The following is a 13,248-nucleotide window of genomic DNA, read 5'->3' on the forward strand; positions in this document are numbered from 1 at the left end:
CTGCATTCAGGTCATTCCACATATACCCAAAAAGAGGTTGGGTGTCACTAAGCAATCTACCACCTCAATGTTTTAGTGAAAAGTTCCCTGCGTTTTATGAAAGACAGAAGAACAGATATGTATTATGATTTGGAAGCCCTATGAAAAATTGTATTTTCCTCTAGGAACGACCATTTTTATGCCATTTCGCAGAATCTATTAAGCATTTGTGCCTATTTCTGGTGGTGTTAGGCAGCTGGCTACAATATCCTAAATACGACACAAGGGGCACTCAGTCATGGTTTGGAATTCTGCAAAACGTTTTTCACAACCAGTGCCCTGCAAATTGTTACAGCAGGTGCAGAACTGTTGCAGAAAAATCCACCATAAAAACACAATGGAAATACATTACGCCAAATGGAAGTAGTTATATTTGCCAGGTTATCAGCAGAAGGCAGGGCAGGTGGGACTGAGGGGAGACCAAAGCCAGGAGGTTTGGATTTGAGGTTGTGTTCAAATCAATTCTGATCTGGGCTATTGAGAAGAAGACTATGCTATGATGAAATCTTTAAATTTCTGAACAAGCAAGTGAACACTTGTCCATTGTGTAGCACAACTTCTGTTCTCGTGTCTTGCATCTACATAGCGCCGTGCTCACAGTCAGTGCAGTCAATATTCCGAGCTGTACACACTTCCTCAGTACATTTTAAAGGGTGTGCTTGTGTGTGGATTATATTGATGGAAAGCTCCTCATAAGTTTCAAACAGCTTCAGAGACCTGGACTTTTGACCAACGTAGCAGGAGTAGCAGAAGGAGGGTAAATTGTCTGCACTACATGCAACAACTTTCTGTCTATATAGTTGTCAAATGGCCGCCTGTCATGATAGATTCTTGGCTTTGTAGTCAAAAGTGTTTTTCATTCTGCGACTTGCAGGATTTTTTTTTTACCATTGTCGATGCTGTCTTATCAGATAATCAATATAAAGCGCCTACACTGGATCGGGGATGGTGTTGAACCTCAAGCATGTATGAGGCAATATGCCCCTAAACGGCACCCAACCACAAAATGAAATAACTAACGTTTGAAGGAAATAAGCACTAACGAGTCTGTGGCAAATTGAAACCGACAGGGATACAATCTCTAGAGTCAGGAAGTCAAAAGTATGGGTCACCTCTAAAATGTGCCATCTTTTATTGAAAAAAATCACACTAAAGGTTAATGCAAAGCGTACAGTCAGCATAAGGCGAGCAAAGCTTAACAAATCACAGTACAGAATTATACAACGTCATCTGTTGCCACCAGCCCCTAAATAAATATTAATTTGCTCTATTTTTCCCTAATGTGATTGGATAGGCTAGTGCCTATCTAGCTGCACTAAACAATTGAAGCCTCATAAATTAATAGACCTACAGTGATGCAAACAGAAAGATCCTTGAATGTTGCGAAATGCTACCTCTGTAGTTCTTTGAGACCAGCACGTCAATGAAGAACATTTCATAGTGCACATTTCTGTGATGTGCAGTGAACAGAGATATTAAAACGTACATCATGGCTGCGAGTGGAACCAAAATGAAGTTCATAATGTTAAGGACACACTTTTATTAAATGAAAATCATCTTTTACACCATTAGAAGTAGAGCAACATTGTTTCCACATTAATATGGGTTTAGCGAATTTGTCACATAATCCACCACATGCTGCATAATTTCCAGACTTTAATAAAATTATTGCTTCTATCTCAAAAGGATAACTGTTACAAAAAATGGTACACATGTAGGGCAACCTAGTACCAATTCTTTTCCGAAAGTGAACTAGTCTTTTTTTCAGTTGACTACTGATTTCAGGCAGCAAAGAAGAAAGGATGCTTTCCAGATGATATTAACGGCACACACTGATGGACTGCAATATGAACCTTTGTCTGTAGCAGGAAATAAAACGCTTATATATTTATATGTAATTCAGTCAGGAGGAAAGCATGTTCCTCTCTGTCATGAAAATATTTTGTTTAACTATTCATCCAAATTTAAGTTTACATCACACATACTATGTTTTTGAAACAGCAGTAATTTCAAGGAGACTCGCAGTTTATGAAGGATGTAAAACATGTTGCACCTCTATTTAAGATGTACTATTATCAATCTTACTTTTTCTACTTGAGAGATGCTTAAATCATAAATAGGTAACATACATTTCCGTCCTGTAGGCTGTTTTTCATTAGAAAGAATTGCTCCAGAGGCATGATAGAAAAACAATAAGTAAACCGAAACTAAAGTCAAATAATTTTAAGACGTAACTAAAAAGCACAGAATAAAAAATGCCCCTTTTCTTACACTAATTATGTTCCTGTAGACTTGTTTTCTGTTGACAATGCATGTTTTCTACAAACTATTTTACTCTGAGATGTAGAAAGGATGGTGTTAAAAACGTAAGCATTTGTGCTTCCAAGTAAGACAGAATCATGAATTATTGAGGAATGTTATATTCAGTATGACCTGCTCAATGTATGTCGTTTCAACCCCCCAGAAGAAATACACGTATTTTCTACAGCATTGGATCCCTTTTGTATCCATGTGTAATGAAATATCAAAACAGCCCTTTAATTGTATAATATGATTCAGACTTTCCTTTCCCATGGCACACAAATTGATTGTATGAAGGTAGCTGAATAGAAGTGTAGTTCTGTATATTAATTAGGGATTTAAACAGTTCACTGTGGCATCAAATTTCCTATAATCATACGTGTATAACATTTCACACACACAGTTACAGTTTTAGACGAGGGAGATTAAGTACTTTGCTTAGAATCACAGTATTTGCAGCCATCTGCTGAATCCAGGAATAGACTTGAGAACCAGGTTCTACAGTCTGCAGCTTAGGCACCTGACCATATCTCTTCCTACTTTTGCTTGCTGCTTTTCCAACCCTGACAGATAATTTAGTCCTTCCTTGCCGCTCAATTCAATTACCCTATTTATAAGCAAAGCATTAAAAATCACACTGTGCAAATTTCTGTTGGATAAAAAAGCTAGGAGAGATTACTGGTGTCACACATTACACAGGGCCACTTTGTAGCTTTGCTGTCACAATGTGTCTGTCACATGAAAGAGAACATCCCTAGTGATGTTGGCTGAACATAAAGCACATGATGTACCAGTTGCTTGCTAGGCTCATTTACTGGCATACCTCATACTCTGCTGGGACCATGGGTTTTTTAAGAATCACAGGGTCTGTGATTACTCTCTGACTTATACTTTAATGGGGACCAGGGTTACCTGTGAGACTTTGAGGTTAATTTATGGCCTAGTGTATGAGTGGATTATTTGGTTTAAATCATACGGTGGTTGTATGTTTTACTTGAATACTAGATGATAGCATTTTGAGGTCAGAAGTTCTAAATTGACCTGCTTCGGTTGGAGTTAGAAAGACACTGCAACTGGTGGTTTGATTAAATGAGTTAGCAGGCTCAGTGCCTTGGACAAGGGTCCAGGATTTTCATTAGCGTATTGAAAAAAGCTAACGCTAGCCACTGCAACCACATAGAAGAACAATTATAAACAAATTTGTATTGGTCCAAGATGCACACTTTCTATCACAACCCCTTTTACTTTAAGTATAAGAGTAAAAATGACTGTCCTCTAGAGACTGAGGCAGGAACTGACAGCAACTGAGTTACTCTACTTTTCATCTTCCTGTTAAATAGTTTACCTACTTCTTACCGGCTTTTTACACCTGATTTCATTTTTAAGGGTTTAAAGGACGCCTATTTCTGCTCCCATTCATATTTATACTTCATATCCTTTAAGAAGCTGATTGTCTCACGTGTTCTCCTGATGAGCTTGCAGGCATCAAAACTGTTAACTGTTTCACTCAAGAAGAACAAAATAAAAACAATCTGGAGGACCCACTTTGCTCTTAACATCCTCACTTAATTGGCAGTCTGCCTGCTTCCCAGATCAAAACCAGCTGACCTCCTTTCCTCTATTTTTGCTACATGTTGGTTTCAACCACCAACAATGATCCACTGATTTCCTATTGGTATTCATAGACCATTGATCGATCCAACTGGCTGCATCACTGAAATCTCATGGTGCAGTAGTTCACAAATGAGTCTTGAGTCATAAACCAGGAGATAATTATTTAATGGGAAAATATTCTCAAGTGAAAAACTTTGTTAAAGTGTCCACGTTTGGACATGTGTACTAAGGCATAAGGTTTGCCCCACTAAATTAGCCATGTCTGTAAACCTGCTAGGTGAAGGGAGGGTTTGCCAGTGCCCGATTCATTGCTGGGGGAGCGAGATGTCAATGCTGACATTCCCCACAAATAACACAACTGCCCCACACAGCGTGCATTATTCTCGTCTCCAGCTGCAGCTGGAGGCTCTTTGGTGTGTTGGATAAAAGGATACTCATAAGGAACTATTTCATGCCTACATTGTATTGATTAATCGTTACATTTGTATAGCTCCTAATATACTCAGCAAGTCCATTTCCATGGACAGATATGGCGCTACCCCATTTGTCATAATTGGCTGCAAGATATGGGTTTATAGTATGATCCATATAGGGAAGTGTTTTGGTGTTGTGTTTGTGTGTCTGTGTGATAACCAGAACGATTCTTTTATCACGTTAGTTGCAGCTGCACTTAAATATAGGGTACTGCAAATAGGAGTGCGGGATAGAGTTGTTTACATTTAAGCTTTTTATCATTTTGGTGTGCATTTTATTTTTAGAGCTTGTGACCAAAGTGGAAAATGTTTAGTGTCTTGGGTGATGACGGAAGTGGTGCTCTTACTGTGTTGTGGCAAACTGGTGGATATTCTTAAAAGAGGAGTGGAGTATGTGAGAGATTCATTTACATATCCACGTCTGTACCGTCTTACTGTATTGTACTGTACATGCACTGGAATAAACACCGAGCAGACATCTGTACAACCAACATCGAGAGGACAGTCTAATACCTCACCCAAAATGAACAATATGGCCTAGAAATCCGTTCTTCAGGAAGCTCTCAGATTGGCACAGCAGATGACGAAAGCCCCCCCCCAAAACATATCAGCATCATCAACCAACTGTGGAATGACCCTTTAGAGTAACCACTTGAACCACCACTAGGACAGCCTTACCTTAGTCTGCGCTCACCTGTGCTTGACTCGTGGTCACCCAACAACTCAAAGTACCCAGTCTATATAACATGCTCCCTCCTACTATGCGTCCCTCAACAAAACCAAAGAATGCGGAAACCACAACCTTCCAGACATCCTTGTGAACATTTGTCTTCCATCTTAATCAACACTATACACTTTAGGAAAATGGAATCTACCTATGCGATCAACTAAGTGACTCCAGGCACAATCTCATTTGTATTATAGAGACTTGGATGGAAGGTGATGCATCAGACTATACGTGATGCCATCCCAAATGGAAACCTAAGCCTCTACTGAAACTGACCTAACAAGAAAGGGAATAGCTGTAGTTAACAAAACCACTTTATCAAATACCATGATCGCAGGCAATCAACAATCAGAGATCATCCACTCATTCCTTCCAATCTACTAACCATCTTCACGAAAAGCAATCTTTGAGGTTATCCTTCTGGACTCAGTATTTGATATCACAGTTGGCCACCAGGATGTACATATTCTATGAACCTTGCTGCCAAATGCAAGCTGATCTGTAACATTGAAGCAATCAACTACCACCAAAGGTGGTCACACAGGATGAATTGGAATCATGCTATGAGTCGTTGATGATGGCTATGTGGGCCAAAGATGACTTGACCTGGCAGTTTGGCCGGACTTTTCCTACTGAAGCAGGACCAAGGTTGATTAGCGAATGACCAGTCTCTTTTTAGAGCAGCATAGCAGCCAAAACAACTGTTTAATTGCATAGTAATTACAAGTAGTTGACAATAATGCAAGCTTTCCAACCATGGCCTTTTTCCTTTCCTCACTGCAACATTTTAAATGTGATGGTATGCTCAGGCGTGGGTCCCATGCTCAGTGTGCAATATGCCTTACTGATGAGGACTAAATAGGCTGAAACCGGTCTGTGGTTGTTTGTGTCCCCATTTGGAGGTGGGCAGGGTTGGCAACTCAGACTGGACTGTACCTATTGGAGCAGGACTAAGGCTAATTGAAGTACTAAATAATAAATCTATAAAGATGATCTTGGTCACAAGGGTTATTAAATTAATTAAAAAACACAAGATATGCAAATTCTCCTCTTATGATATGTTAATATATTTTTGAATCTTTTCTACTAGACTACGTGAAAAGCTTCTTAATGTTTGTATATTTATGTAAATATGGTTATGTACTTCGTATTAATCAATCTGATTGTTGTTATACACATACCCTGTCTTATTGTGATTTATAAGGATTATACCTTTATCCAGGTTCTTCCTAGGAATGTGCTCTGTTGTCAAGACTGATATGGTTTACTCTACGAAATACAAAAAGATTTTAAAATAGAATACAGAAATATATCATTGCCTCTTTAGAAGTTGAAGTCGGATGTGTTTTAAAGTTAGTTGGTTTTGTGCTCTTCTTCACATGACAGCTTCCATATTCTAAAAGTGCTCGTAATCCAGCATTTTTTAACAGCCATAACATCCTAGGAACTGGTCTACGCTACTGTTTGTGCAATGGTATGCTGGGTGAATTTTTCCAAAAGTGTCTTGAAAAGCTGCGTGTTCTACAGGCCACATTGCTGAATGTATGGAAGATGAATTCCCCAAGGCACACTAAACTAGGGTGACCAGGCGTCCCGGATTTTCATCAGCTGTCCTGACATTTTTCAGCAAATTTGGCTCATGTCCCGGTATTTAGACTGGGTCGACTGAAACCAGTTGGAGGCACATTTTTATGTGTTCCAAAGCACTACTGGTAAGAAAATGCTACAAAAAAGCAATTTAATTAATAGGTATGATACCGGGCTTAAAAATCGCATTTTATGTATTTTCTTTGTGCTTGTTCTGTGTTTCTGTGTTGATGAGCGCTGTCATTCTGTGGCGATCGGAAAAATGTAAAATTGTAGTCCTTCTCCTATTTTTGACAAATGTCCTGGAATTTGTTTTTTAAAATCTAGTCACCTTACACTAAATGCCTGTTGAATTGTTGAATATTTGCAATGAAATGAGTGGTAAAGGGCGACAAAAAGCCCAAAGGTTGGCAAAGCGATTCTGCATTAAGATATCAGTGTACAAAATACCACAATATTTTCACAACATTCTAAGATCTGAGCATAGCAATCGCCCATCGCTAATGTGCTCTACAGGAGATCGCTCAAGAAGTTTTGGCAGTGGCAATCTTCCAGGAGGCCTGCAACAAACACTGGTTTATTATTATCTCCTACCCAAACATCCTTTTCATGCCCAAATGTCCTAGCTGGGGCATCCTAACTCCTTCCTGCTAGCAGTAGGCCAGAGATAACCGTCACCAAATGGCACAGGCTGTACCTGCTATGCAAAAAAGAAACTCCACAGTTCGGCCACATGTGAGCTGGGGTGAGGCTGAGAGGCTATTTCCTCCTTCTGGCCATGCAGGGTAACGCAAGGAGAAGGATCCTAAACGTGTAGAAATCGGAATTCATTCCCATTGCCTGCCCTTCACACGTCCACCTTTTAACAGCTGGGCAGAGTTATGTTAAGCTGAATCATTAACTTGGGGTTGTAAAATAATCCTCTGCTGGTTTCATTGTGGAAGCAGTAACTCATGACAGAATATGCCATCCTCCTTCTTCAACCGCACCCAGGAGGTGCACTGTTGACACACCACTGCGGAAGCATCTGAGACCATGCAGCTCTTCCAGTGCAAACTAATTCCGACCTGCGGCGCCTGCACATTTTCATCATATGTTTGTTGTCAACTTACACCATTTTCAGTGCACCTCAATCCTAACTGAAAGCCTTCTCTGCTCTTCCAAACCTCTGGTATCCACGCTAGGGTCGGACTGGCCTATAGGGCAATCAGGAGGTTCGGTGGGTGTTTTTTGATTTGCTGTTTTTTTTTTTTTTTTGTACAGTTGATTTCTCTAATAATAAAACAAACCTTGCCAGCAGCAAGCTGAAATCCACTCAATCTTTCATAACTTGCAAAGCATTTATACAGCATTTCTTTACAAATTCATAACTGCATCAATTTGCACATATGGGACAGTGTTTTTTAGCTTTCGAAATCCCTAATGGGGGCCACTTGTGTTTTGATGTCCGGACCTATTTTCTGTCCCAGTCTGACCCTAATCTAGGATAACTGTGGCTAGTAAACTCAGGAAGAGGTGGGACATAAATAATTGCCTCAAATAGCATGTAATGAGCAATCCCCTTTACTTCGAGTGGAACTTAGGAGTTAAACTTGTGGACATTTTAGAGATCAAATTTATAGGCAATAAAGTCATAATTTTTGAAGAGGCACTTATTTAAGTATTCAAGGCCTTTTACTGGATGTCAAGCAACAATGACCCTCCCCAGGGACTTGAGAGTTCAGCCTCCTTTGAACACACGGTGGGACACTGTTGCAGTTTCAGCACAAATTTGCTACAAATTGCAGGCATTACAGTCATTTGAAGAAATATAGTTATCGAACTTCATGTGATGTATCCGTTTTCCAATTGCATGCAACACCTTTCTTCACTTCACCACAGAAGCGTGTGCGCCCCTTCTGTAATACACAGATAGCGCTGGTGCACATGTAGTGCCAGGGCTATCTCAGAAGAGTGCTTCCCTCATCTGTGTGGCGACATGCAAATGAGGGAACCTCTGAGCCCGATTTGTATTTTATACACGGGTGCAGAGGCAACGAAGCTGACAGGCACAAAAAGGTGCTGCATTTTCAGTGCACCCTCTGATGGCAGCCCTCATGAGGGGGGGTATGGTGGGTTCTATGGACTCCCCAGACATCCTCTTGCAGGCGGGTGCAGTCACTCACTGCACCTGCCTGCAAGGAGATCTCTAGTCCCTCTTAAAAGTGCAGGCGGGTTGCCGACTGCACATGAAACATGGAGTGGCTTTGAAGCAGCTGCTTTGTATTTGACTTGAGTGCACTGCCCCCAGGGCAGCACGAGTTCACGGCGGCCCTGAGTGCAGCACATTCTGCATACTGGGGTGCACTCTCCCTGTTTACACACAAATTACCTATTTAAGGGGTGCCGTGGCACAAACAGGAAAAGTGTGCCCTATCTGTAATAGGCCCCCAGGACAGACAGTCTGATTTTTCAAACAGCAAACACGTCACACCAATGTGACAGGAGAATCAGGCCTCAGTCAGCAGCAACCATAATGAGAAAACAATATTATTGATCCTTTCACTGTCAGGGACAAAATGCATTTCTATGCATTTTAGGACATATTTATACATCAACAGGGCAGTGGTGGGGCTAATGTAGATAAGAATGTCCCCCACCCAAGCTATAGCCATAGCAACAAGTGTCCTCTTGCACCATGAAATCAGCAACAGAAAACTCATCATGAATTATCACTCAAGCATCAGTTAACATTTATTTTGGCAATGCAGTCATTTTGGGCTAAAAAAATCACTGCATCAGTTTCCAACAATGCACACATTTTGCTATCAAGTAAAAATGTTCATTTTGTTAAAATACTTCCGTTCCTCTAACCGAAAGCTTCTCATTTCCATATCAAAGCAGTACTTATATTTTGTAAGATAACTTTTTCATTTTTCATAAATATTTGCTTGTCTGCCGAATATGAAGTTATTGTTTTAGTAAAATAATTGCATGGTGCACATTAGTAGATTCTTCCTCAGCTGCCTCTGGTGCGATTTGGTGGATGCAGATTTATCTCATAGGGTCTAGGGATGCCCAGTAATTGCTCGCTACTTGATGCGGGTCACGGCAGACCTGGAACACACACTAGTCGGCAGGCCCTGTACAATGTGGAGATAATGACCCTGGGTCTATATAAAAGACAAGCTGCCAAGAAACCTGGCAAAAGATTAATGGACTCAATGCTAGGCATAGCATGTAGGGACAGTGCCCAACAGTGGAAGCCAGCAGACGACCCACCACATAGTTGATGGAAGGCAGTTGTCAAAAGCTGGTCGGAGGGAACTGCCCAAAGCTTACAGGATTACAAAAGGATACACAGTTAACCCCTGGCAGAGCAATGGCAAGAAGTAGTAGCCAGCTCCACTGACACAGAGGAACAAAGATGATCACAGAGGAATGTGATGAGCACTCACAGTCACTACAGGTATGGCAATGCCACACACAATCTGAGCTCACAGAAGATGATCTATCACTAAGGCCCTAATTATGAGTTTGGTGGACACTTGTCTGCCAAACTCCTAATAGGGTGGCTGCCACTGTAGTGGTCACCTCTCCGCCGGCCCCCTTATGACTTTCCCACTGGGCTGATGGGCAGAGAGCAAGGTTTCCATCGCTCAGCACAGTGGGAAAGTAGTGCCAGCATTGTCGCCGGCTCGTAATCAAGCCGGCAGAGATGCTGCTGCCCTCAGGGGGTGCCAGCACCCTTGCAGTGCTCACTGTCTGCGTGTTGTCTACGGGGGTTCTGGGCAGTGGGACCCCAGCACCTGTTCTCTGCCAGCCTTTTCATGGCAGTCAAACCGCCATGAAAAGGCTGGCGGAGAACCAGGTTGTAAACAGCAGGACGGCATTGCGTGCAGTGCCGCCCTGACTGATTGCAACCTCTGCCTGCCATCAGTCTGTCAGGATCATCGATCCCAGTGGAGACGGTGGTACCCTGGCGGTCAGACCGCCACAACAGCAGCGGTCCAGACCGCCACTGCAAGCCTGGTGGTCTAGTGACCACCAGAATCGTAATTAGGCCTTAAGGGTTTAGGCTCCTAGTCCCTCACACCTCACTCCCCACCTCCACAAAAACACTTCAATCACCCCTTGACAAACACAAAGAGAAACAGAGAGCGTCACCCCAATGTTGAGCTCGCTTGGGTTCAATGTTTGGTTTGCTTGTTTCAGACACACCTAATGCTGTATTAGCTGAATGATACTGATACTGTCAGCCACTTTCTGGCCTGTATTAGAATTATACCTCTGTAAGGAGTTATGGTGATCAGCAGCAGATTACAGTTGTACGTTTAAGAAAATGCTGAATAAAAATAATGTCAAAAAACTGGTAGATTCTGCCTTTCATGACTCTGTATAGTCATACTCTGTCCACGACAAACACAGACAGTTCAGGTCCATCATTATACCATAATTACAAGGATGGTCATAATATGTTAAGTATTATAGTAGGATCAGCAGTATGCCAGAAGGGACCCATCTCATAGTTGCTCACATAATGGCAAGAATTTTACCATTTCACCAGGGTTTGACCTATAATGGCTTAAATAGCCCGCCCAGAGGCAAAGGGAGCGGAACCTAATGCCATGGATGCAGAGAGTAACACTTCTGTAGCTCTCTTTCTCCATGTCTCTCTCTGTTCAGAGAAAGCTTGTGACTAATGGTAAAGTTTTAATACATTTATTCAGGTAGAGCCCTTTACAGTGTTCAAGTTATAACACCGTACTCATGAATAGTATTTACATATGAAGAATAGCTCCTTGATCCTATTTTTCCCCACAAGGATTTACTATTAGGAGGAGAATGAAGACAAAAGGAAGCCTCCCACGTTTCCACACTATTTAGCTATTAGAGTGTTACAGGAATCCTACATCTCCCCATCTCCCCTTGCATGCCTTTTTGTTTTACCTGTGATAAAAAAAAAAACACACCTCCTCTCTTTTACCCCTGTTTGCTTGAAAAGAAGAGAGTACAAACCATAAGAACATACCCCAGGCACCCTGCATTTTCCTGAGGTTTACCCTGTCCAGCTGCCGTGTATACTGGGGTCTGAGTCTGGTTTCCACCTCACACCACCCAACACCCCTCCCCATGGGGAAATATTTGTGATAGGCTTTTTGGGACTAAGGTTGACCACTCTCCCCTGTTTCCTGCCTCCTCACTGGTTATTGTAACATGGAATGTGGACGAGTTTTGCCACCTTTAAAGCATTGCCCTTTCCTTCTACCTAGAATCATACGTATTGTGGTGCTTGTTGCACGCCTTGAACATGTCATGTCCCCATGGGCTCGGAAAACTCTTGAGTTTCTGAAGTTGGGTCACTCTACAGTGGTGGTTCCTCACACCTACTGGTTTTGGCAGACGTGATTTGTTCTGCCAGGTCTGAAAAAAAGAGACACATTCAAAACTTATCATCTTTGAGGCTACATCACTATGCACTGTTGGACCTTCATGTCCAAAGTTGGGTAAGTCTGGGCAGTCAGGGATGCTAGGGCCATCAGGCAAATTGGGGCAGTCGGGCAAGCTGGTAGTCTGCTAAGATGGTGTTGTCTGGGAAGACATGTTCCTATCCACAGATTTATACACACTTGCCGGTTTCTTCAGCAGCCTTATCCCTGTGGCAATTAAAAGTGGGTGCCACTTCCACAGCACCTCTTTTTGGCACCCATTTCTGCACCTCGTTCTAGCTCACGTAAAGAGGAGAACCACAGCTCCCGAGCTCTAGCTTCCATTTGGTAGGTTCCCACACTCTGTGCCTCCAACTAGAAAATCTATCATGCGGCTGTAGCTGCATGGTGATTAGCTATTCTTGCAGGCCTGGTGTAGCCAATCAAATTTGATTTTCCTGTCACTATGAGAGTCTGATCCCTTGTAGTGTTACGCCCTATTGGACACCTTAAGAGCTTCAGAGTGCTATCCTGAAAGACTGGTGGAGTTATGGTCCTAGGCACTGGAACACAGTATTACAATAATATCTCATCCACCGTCAGTTAGTCCCACAGTGTTCTATGTACCTCCATTATCTGATGTACTGTAATGCTTATTGTGCACCTCTTTATAAGAAGTGATTCGTGTACAAATGGAGAGATACCAAAATGACCTGTGATACACCCCTTTCTTTTAGTGAGCTGGGTCTGCCACAGAGAATTCTCCTATGCAGCCCGTGCATTACACCTCAGGTTTTTGTCCAGCAATCTTGGCCAAAGCTGTCACTCTGCATATGCTTCCTATATACTAGGAAACTTGCAAACGTACGTCTGCCATTACACCCTAATCTTAATATGCAGTGCCCCTGATATAGTCCAGTGCATGCACAAACATGCATGCCCCTTCCTTATATCCATCCGTTCATCCACATGCTGGTCTCTGTAAGCAAGTACTGTAAAATGTTTACATACATTTTGATGTAATTAGTTTTGCTAAACTTTTGTTTGAGACATGTTACCAACCAAATGCAAAGGTCTTCGTGAAGTGTATAGAATGAGG

At 42.0% G+C, this 13,248-nt stretch overlaps 1 protein-coding gene across 2 annotated transcripts in view; it reads left to right on the forward strand.

Moving 5' to 3' along the window:
* The window catches only part of SNX33 (sorting nexin 33), a 106,803-nt gene that overhangs the window by 91,409 nt on the left and 2,146 nt on the right, over positions 1-13,248 (forward strand). The gene's annotated exons all lie outside the window — the stretch shown is intronic.

This window comes from Pleurodeles waltl, chromosome 3_1 (assembly GCF_031143425.1).
Source record: "Pleurodeles waltl isolate 20211129_DDA chromosome 3_1, aPleWal1.hap1.20221129, whole genome shotgun sequence".
NCBI classification, from domain to species: domain Eukaryota; kingdom Metazoa; phylum Chordata; class Amphibia; order Caudata; family Salamandridae; genus Pleurodeles; species Pleurodeles waltl.